Here is an 8,566-nt window from a genome sequence, read left to right as displayed (position 1 = left end):
TCCTGGTCTGGCCTCCTGAGGTGGTTCTGAGATTAAAGGCTCCTGGCTCTCATAGACCTGCCCCTGGCCCAGGGTTGCTATGGGGGTGGCTTGAAGACCACAGTGGAGGGAGGGAGGAAGGATTTTCAGAATCACTCTGCTTTCCCACGCTGTGTGGGGTCTCCACCTCCTCTGGTCAGCCTGACTCAGAGCCAGCAGACAGGACCCCTGGGGCTTCTTCTTGGGGAGGTCTACTTTTGTTTTTTGACAATTATTTTCTCCCACTTTGTGGGTCGTCTTGCTTGTTTCCAATTGTAGTAAAAAAAAGAAGTGTATGAAACAGGGCTGGTGGCGTAGCTCACTGACAGAACAGAAGGCTGTCTTATTATTCATTGTTAATTGTATTTGTGTGTGTGCTCACGTGCACATGTGGGGATCAGAGGGCACTGGGTGGGAGTTGGTTTTCTTCCTCTACCGTGGGTTCCAGGGATGGAACTCAGGTCGTCAGGCTTGGCGGCGAGCACTTTTGCCTTCTAAGCCAGTGGTCCTCAACCTTCTGAGTGCTGCAACTCTTCAACACAGTTCCTCGTGTCGTGGTGATCCCCTCCCAGCCATAAAATTATTTTTGTGGCTACTTCATAACTGTAATGTTGCTACTTTCATGAATCATAATGTAAATATTTTCTCTGTGGGATATCTGATATGCGACCCCCATGGAAGGGTTGTTAGACTCCCCGCAATGGGTTGTCACCCACAAGTGGAAAGCTGCCGTTTTTGAGCCATCTTGCTGTCCCTAGAGTACATACTATGTATGGACCAAGTCCTGAGTGCTGTCCTCAGACTGGCCAAATATAGGTACACATAAAATATGAAATATACATAACTTGGGGCCGGAGAGATGGCTCAGCAGTTAAGAGCAATGGCTGCTTTTCCAGACGGACTGAAGTTACATTCTCAACACTCACTTCGCAGCTCACAACTGTCTGTCTGTAATTTCAGTCCCTTCCGGCCTCTGTGGACACCAGGTGCACACATACACGACATGCCGACATTGCAGATATGTATACAGGCAGAGCACCCATAAATATTAAAAAAAAAAAAAAGAACCCAGAAAACTAGAGAGTCAGAGATCGGGGAAGTCTGTCATATGAGGAGAAAAATGTAGGGAAGTACACCACACACACACACACACACACACACACACACACTAAAACAAACGGGATCAGGCCAGGCATCATGTCATGAGCTTTCAGTTCTCTGAGTTGGTGGCTGTCTGTGACTTTGAGGCCCGCCTGGTCTACATAGAGAGCTTCAGGTCATGCAGTGAGAACCTTGTGTGGGGGGGGTGAGGGTGAGGGAGCGCTGGAGGAAGAATTAAACTAAACTAAAAACAAACAAACAAATAAATGGAAAAATTTAAACCAACAAAATAAAATATAAGCTTAGCCCTGTAAAGTATTTGTTGGCTTGTTTTTGACAGTCTTAGTATGTATCCTGGAACTTCGCAATCCTTCTGCCTCAGTTTTCTGAGTGCTAGGATTGTAGGTGAGTACTAGTAAGCTCACACGCACACGCACACGCACACCACAGTCAGTTTTAGGACTCATCCTATAGAGTTGGCTGTCCTGTAGATTAAGCTTGCTTCCAACTCACAGAGATCCACCTGCCTCTGCCTGTCTCTGTTTTTAATTCTGCTTGGGGATTGTCCAGGCCATAGGTCAATGCTCTACCAACTATATCCCCAAGTAAATATTTGTTGTTGAGACAAGATCTTGGGTAACCCAGGCTGGCCTTGAACTTACTATGTCTCCTCAGAGGGCTAGAAGAGGGTATTGAATCCTGAGAGTGAAGTTACAGACATTTGTGAGCTGACACGTTGGGGATGGAAATCGAACACAGGTCCTGGAGTTGAATATCTCTCCAGTCCTTTCAGTGTTTTTGTTTTGTTTTGTTCTTGTTTTTTGTTTTTTAATTTATTTTATGTATTCACCATTGCTCTCTTCAGACACACCAGAAGAGGGCATCAGATCCCATTATAGATGGTTGTGAGCCACCATGTGGTTGCTGGGAATTGAACTCAGGACCTTTGGAAGAGCAGTTAGTGCTCTTAACCACTGAGCCATCTCTCCAGCCCCCTTCCAGGGTTTTAAACTGATTCAGGCAACAGCACTAACTGCATTCCTATGGCTCTTCAGTGGCCACAGTCTGCAGCCAGAAGCCCCCCATCCTCTCAAATGGAAACTTCTTGAGCATTCTGTGCTAACACGGGGAGGCTCTGGGGGAGGTGGAGGTAGCTTGAGAGAACTTGCTTAACACTTGCATGCTTGCAAGGCCCCAGAGCAGGAAGCTCTCTGACCTGCTGAGTTTCCAATTCTCCCTCCTGGCTCTGACTGCCACCCTCTCTTGCCCCCCCCCACCTCCCCCCCACACTTCCCCCCAGAACCTCAGACAACAACATCCTAGGCCCCTGAAACAGAGCAGAAGTCAGGCAGTAACAGGTGACAGGTTGGGAGGCAGGTCAGGGGCTCAGGGTCCCCACCACAGTTTCTTAATGTGAAGTGCCAGGTAGGTGCAAAGTTAGAACCGGGAGTCAGCTTCCCAGTGTGGGAGGTGCTGGGGGGGCTGTGTGTGGCTGGGGGGGGGACAAAGACTCCTTTCTTGACCATCTTGGGAAAAAAATCCCACAGGGGAAGTAGGAAAAGAGCTCAGAACTCTCCTGGTCCCAGGGTTCCCACAAGCTTTGAGAGTGGGAGTGTTTAGCTGAAGAGTCTGGGAGCTGGTTATGGGATGGCATTTCTCAAATATTTGAAAGCTAGGCCACTGACTCACTGCTGGTGGTGGGTGGTGATGGTGTGTGTGTGTGTCTGTGTGTGTCGTGGTGTATTGTGTGTGTGATATGATGTGTGTGTGTGTGTGTGTGTGTGTGTGTGTGTGTGTGAGAGAGAGAGAGAGAGAGAGAGAGAGAGAGAGAGAGAGAGAGAACAACAGATGGAAGTGGCTGCCACATTCACTGAGAGGAAGCATGAATGAAGACCAGCCTGACACCTTCAGTCCTGCAGCAAAAAGAGCTGCTTTCAATAGTGAGCGCCCTGTTAGTAAGAGAGCTAAATCAGGCAGCATTTATGGTGGAACATAAGTTACATGCACATCCATTTTTTTATTACAACATTGTTCTCAACAGCTAAGATACGGGACCAGTCTAGGGGTCACCAACAGCCGGGGGATGCCGGGCAAATTCCTCAACTGCTGGTTATCACAATTTGTGCATTTGTACAATGAAGACAGTAGCAGAGTCAGCCTTAGGATAGAACGGCTACTCTGACGTCTATCAACCAGGGAAGGAAGGAGAGGCATCTTAAGGAGGGGAGGGGGATTCTGGGGTGGAGTGAGATCTCCTGGTCCTAAGTTCTATGGAAGTGGATCCACAGACCCCCACCCATTCTAACAATGCCTCTAAGTCACCTGAAATTTGTCACCCGCCACCAAGTGAACATCTGCCCCTCCCCCCTTCATAGGTGGGGCTGAGAAGACCATAAGGCAAAGGTGATTGTGCCTATTGTACAGACAAGGCGACTGAGGCCAGAAGGTCCCTTGATCTGCCCAACTGTGAGAGAGAGACAGAGATAGACAGAGGTAGAGAGAGAGGAAGAGAGACAGAGAGAGAGGGAGAGACAGAGAGAGAAGGTGAGAGAGACAGAGAGAGCAAGAGAGAGACAGAGAGAGAGCAAGAGAGACAGAGACAGAGAGAGTGAGAAAGAGAGAGAGAGTTTTCTGTTAATGACTTGCTGGGAGCAATCAAGAAGGGGACAGGCAGTCGGGCAGTGGTGGCGCACGCCTTTAGTCCCAGCACTTGGGAGACAGAGGCAGGCTGATTTCTGAGTTCGAGGCCAGCCTAGTCTACAGAGTAAGTCCCAGGACAGCCAGGGCTACACAGAGAAACCCTGTCTCAAAAAAACAAAACAAAACAAAACAAAACAAACAAAAAAAAAAAAAAAAGAAGAAGGGGACAGGCAGAACCAAGCCTAGCCTGGTGGCTGCAGTGGAAGTACACCCATTTAATCTTAGCCCTACAGAGGTAGAGGCAGGCAGAGTTCAGTGAGTTCGAGGCCAGTCTGGTCTACAGAGTGAGTTTCAGGACAGCCAGGAGAACGTGGAGAAATCCCTGTCTTGAACCACTGCCTCTAGAAAGAAGGAGAAGGAGGAGGAGGAAGAAGAGGAGGAAGAGGAGGAGGAGGAGGAGGAGGAAGAGGAGGAGGAGGAGGAGGAGGAGGAGGAGGAGGAGGAGGAGGAGAGGAAAAAGGAGGAGAAGAAGAAAAAGGAGGAGGAGGAGGAGGAAGAGGAGGAGGAGAAGAAGAAGAAGGGGGCAGTAGATAACTTAGTCCAGGGTCAAGGTTAGGTCTGGTGGGACACTCTGGCTGTCCTCTTATACTCTGCTTCTGGAATGCTGGGTGTCATGACCCTCATAGTCTGGTGTGAGGTCTGTGATCGAGTGTGAGGCCTGTGGCTGCTTTCAAACACTTCAACAAAAACCCCACTGGGAACTGGGTGTGGTAATCCAAAGCTGTAATCCTAACTCCTGGGAGGGGAGGCAAGTGGATTACTGCAAGTTGGAGGCTGCATCATGAGGCCTGATTCCAAAAACAGACGGACAGACAAAGAGAAAGACAGACAGACCCCCCTCCCCCAAACAATCAAACAACAAAATTAACACTCCAAGCCAAGAGGAAGATAAAAAAAATGGCAGAAAAATCATGAGAGAATATATATGTGTGTGTGTGTGTGTGTGTGTGTGTGTGTGTATTGTCGAGACAGGGTTTCTCTGTGTAGCCCTGGCTTTCCTGGAACTTGCTCTGTAGATCAAGGTAGCCTCAAACTCAGAGATCTGTCTGCTTCTGCCACCCTGAGTGTTGGGATTAAAGGCATATTTATGCCTTTATGATTGTGATTATGCCTTGCTCAGAGATAAAATTAATATCTGTTATAATATATATATATATATTTCATGGGATGCGTATGTGGGTAAGTGTATATCTGCATACTCTGAGTATGCAGGAGATGGGAGAGGTCAAAAGAAGGTGTCCCTTAGGCATGGAGTTGTGAGCCGTCATGTGGGTGCTGGGAATCAAATCTGGGTCCTCTGCAAGAGCAGCTAAGTGCTTTAACTACTGAAGCATCTCTTCAGCTCCAGGAGGGGACAGCTTGAGAGCCATCATACCTGCACAATGGGCTGTAGAATTAATTATGTTGCTTATGTGCAGATATAGAAATGGTCAAAATTTAAAAGGACTGATTAATTAGAATTTAGCATAAATGCATGGGGTAAAAATAATCCATCTACACGAAAAGATAGTAGAAGGTAACCTTGTTCCCTGACCCCACATGCAGCACCCCTTCTTTTTTATTTTTTTTTAAAGATTTTATTTATTTAATGTATATGATGAGCACACTGTAGCTGTCCTCAGACACACCAGAAGAGGGCATCAGATCTCACTACAGATGGTTGTGAGCCACCATGTGGTTGCTGGGAATTGAACTCAGGACCTCTGGAAGAGCAGTCAGTGCTCTTAACCTCTGAGCCATCTCTCCAGCCCACAGCAGCATCCCTTCTAAGGCTAAACTCTCATGACACCCACTTCCAGAGCCTTCCAAAAGCTGACCTTGGTGCACTCTTTTAATCCCAGCACTCGGAAGGCAGAGGCCGGTGAATCTCTACAAATTCAAGGCCAGCCTGGTTTACAAATTGAGTTCCAGGACAGGCAGGGTTGTTACATAGATGAAATCCTGTCTTGAAAAAAAACCAAATTAATTAATTAATTAATTAATTAATTATTAATTAATGAAAACTAAAAAAGTAATATAAAAATTATGGAGCTGGGTATGGTGGTATTACAACTGTAGTTCCAGTATTTGGAAGGCTAAGGCTGAGAGATAATTGTAACACAGGACTTTAAGACCAGGATGGGCAACAAGGTGAGATACTGATTTAATTTAAAAATTTTATATACCTATGTATAGTATAGATATTATATATATGCTAGTTGTATATGTTTTATTTATTTGTGTGAGCTACTGTAGGGTGGGATTGAGCCTAAAACTCAGGGTGTTGCACATACTGAGTGAGTGTCCAGTGTGTGTGTGTGTATGTGTGTATGTGTGTCTGTGTGTGTCTGTGTGTATGTCTGTGTGTATGTGTGTGTCTGTGTGTCTGTGTGTCTGTGTGTGTGTCTGTGTGTATGTCTGTGTGTCTGTGTGTGTGTCTGTGTGTATGTATGTGTCTGTGTGTGTGGTGTTTTGGCTGGCAGTGTGGCTCAGTAGTAGCGTACTAGTCTATTGTGCATGCGACCCTGGATTCCATCCCAACACTGCAGAGAACAAAAGTAACATCCTGTATATAAGTGTTGTCTGTCTATATAGGTGATATATTGATCTCTGTTAATAGTGTGTTCCATATGCCGGGCAGTGGTGGAGCACCTTTAATCTCAGCACTCAGGAGGCAGAGGCAGGCAGATCTCTGTGAGTTTGAGGCCAGTCTGGTCTACAGAGTGAGTTCCAGGAGAACCAAGGCTACACAGAAAAACCCTTAAAAAAAAAGTGTTACCTAGTTAATGTTTCTAGCTGGCTTCACACGGTGCCTTTACCCCGGAAATAGTATTTTCAAGCTTAGTCCAGCTTCCAGTCTATGTGTGTAACTGCCTGGGTGAGCCGTAGTCACAATCACACCCTCCAGAGACAAAGCCTTGACTGATGGTACCGCCACAATCCATGCCACCCTGGATGTCCTTCCCCCCCTCACCCCCACCTCCCACCCCCGTTCACCTCCAGGCCTCGTCCTCACTTGAGAGATAGCTTCCTGTCAGCCTACATCCATCTGCCTCCTGTTTTAAAATAGCTGCATGTGGGCTAGAGAGAAGGCTCAGTGGTTAAGCATTCTTATTGCTCTTCTAGAGGGCAGGAGTTCGGTTCCCAGCACCCACAGCATCCTGTAATTCCAGCTCCAGGGGATCTGATGCCCTCTTCTAGCCTCTTTAGATACCTGAATACACACACACACACACACACACACACACACACACACACACACACACATTGTGATGGCTTGTATATGCTCAGCCCAGGGAGTGGCACTATTGGAAGGTATGGCCCTGTTGGAGTAGGTGTGGCCTTGTTGGAGTAGGTGTGTCACTGTGGGCATGGGCTTTAAGGCCCTCCTCCTAACTGTCTGGAAGCCAGTATTCTGCTAGCAGCCTTCAGATGAAGATGTAGAACTCTCAGCTCCTCCTGCACCATGCCTGCCTAGATGCTGTCTTACTCCTGCCTTGATGATAATGGACTGAACCTCTGAACCTGTAAGCCAGCCCCAGTTAAATGTTGTCTTTTATAAGACTTGCCTTGGTCTTGGTGTCTGTTCACAGCAGTAAAATACTAACCACACACACACACACACACACACACATACGCACGCACACATGCACATGCGTGCACGTGCATATACACCATACAAACAAACAAATGAATTAGTAAATAAATAATCTTAAATAAAATAGCTGAGGTGGAGAATTGCTCAGTGGTTAAGAACACAGGCTCCTTTTCCAGAGGAACGGAGCTCAATTCCCAGTACCCACTTGGCGGTTCACAACCATCTGTAACTCAAGTTCTGAGCGATTCAGCGTCCTCCTCTGGCCTCTGAAGGCACCAGGCATGTTCATGGTGCATGTGTACACATGCAAACAATACACTGATACACATAAAGTAAAATTTAAAAATAGTCAAAATAGAATAGCCACATACACTCCATGCTTGTTAGCCAGCCTGTCAGCTCTCTGTCTGTTGACTCTTGTCCTCCGACCCTGCTCCGTTGAAAACTATGGCCAGCCTTGTCTGTGGCAGTTTGCAGCCACAGAAGCACATCTCCAGGCCTATTTCTGAGTGGAAGCGTGAGGTCAGAGGGTCTCTTCCTGTGTCATTTGTACACATACTGGCAAAAGCCTTGTCAGCGTCTCCTCTAACCCTGGGGTTCTTTGAGACTCAGAGGCAGATCAGAGGCCCATCCCAGGAGGGTTGGTACTGAGACTAGATTGCCAGAGGCTGAGCCCAGGCGACCTTCCTAAGCTCCTGCCTGGGTCCCTGCATGTCTCAAGTTTCCAATATCCAGGACCTATCCTGTGGCCTTTTGCCTCTGGGGCATCTTTCTGGTAACAGCCATTCACTGTGCCTTTGATGCAGGGAGGTGCTACTTACCCCAGGAGTTCTGTTTCTAGAGACAAGGATTTTATCACAAGAGAGCCCCTGGGAAGCTGTGTCAGGCCTCCCTGGCTCCTGTGACCTCCCCCAGTTGCCTGCTTTCCCTGGGGTATCCTCATAAACGGCACTGTCATTCTGAGACATCCTTGGACGCCTGCACGGGGGCTGCTTGGAGACAACCAGGCAACAGAGCCGGGTTATTTAGGGGAGAGAATGGGTGGGTGGGAGGAAATGACAGTAGCTTATTCAGGGATGGATGGTCTCTCTGCTGCAGGGTGGTGCCCCCTCCCTGCACCCATTATTCCCGGTGTTCAGGGCCTGGGATTCTGCACCGAGTCCCAGCAGA

The sequence above is a fragment of the Grammomys surdaster genome, unplaced genomic scaffold, assembly GCF_004785775.1.
Source record: "Grammomys surdaster isolate TR1022 unplaced genomic scaffold, NIH_TR_1.0 273, whole genome shotgun sequence".
Lineage (NCBI taxonomy): Eukaryota > Metazoa > Chordata > Mammalia > Rodentia > Muridae > Grammomys > Grammomys surdaster.
Note: the sequence above shows the minus strand (reverse complement) of the source record.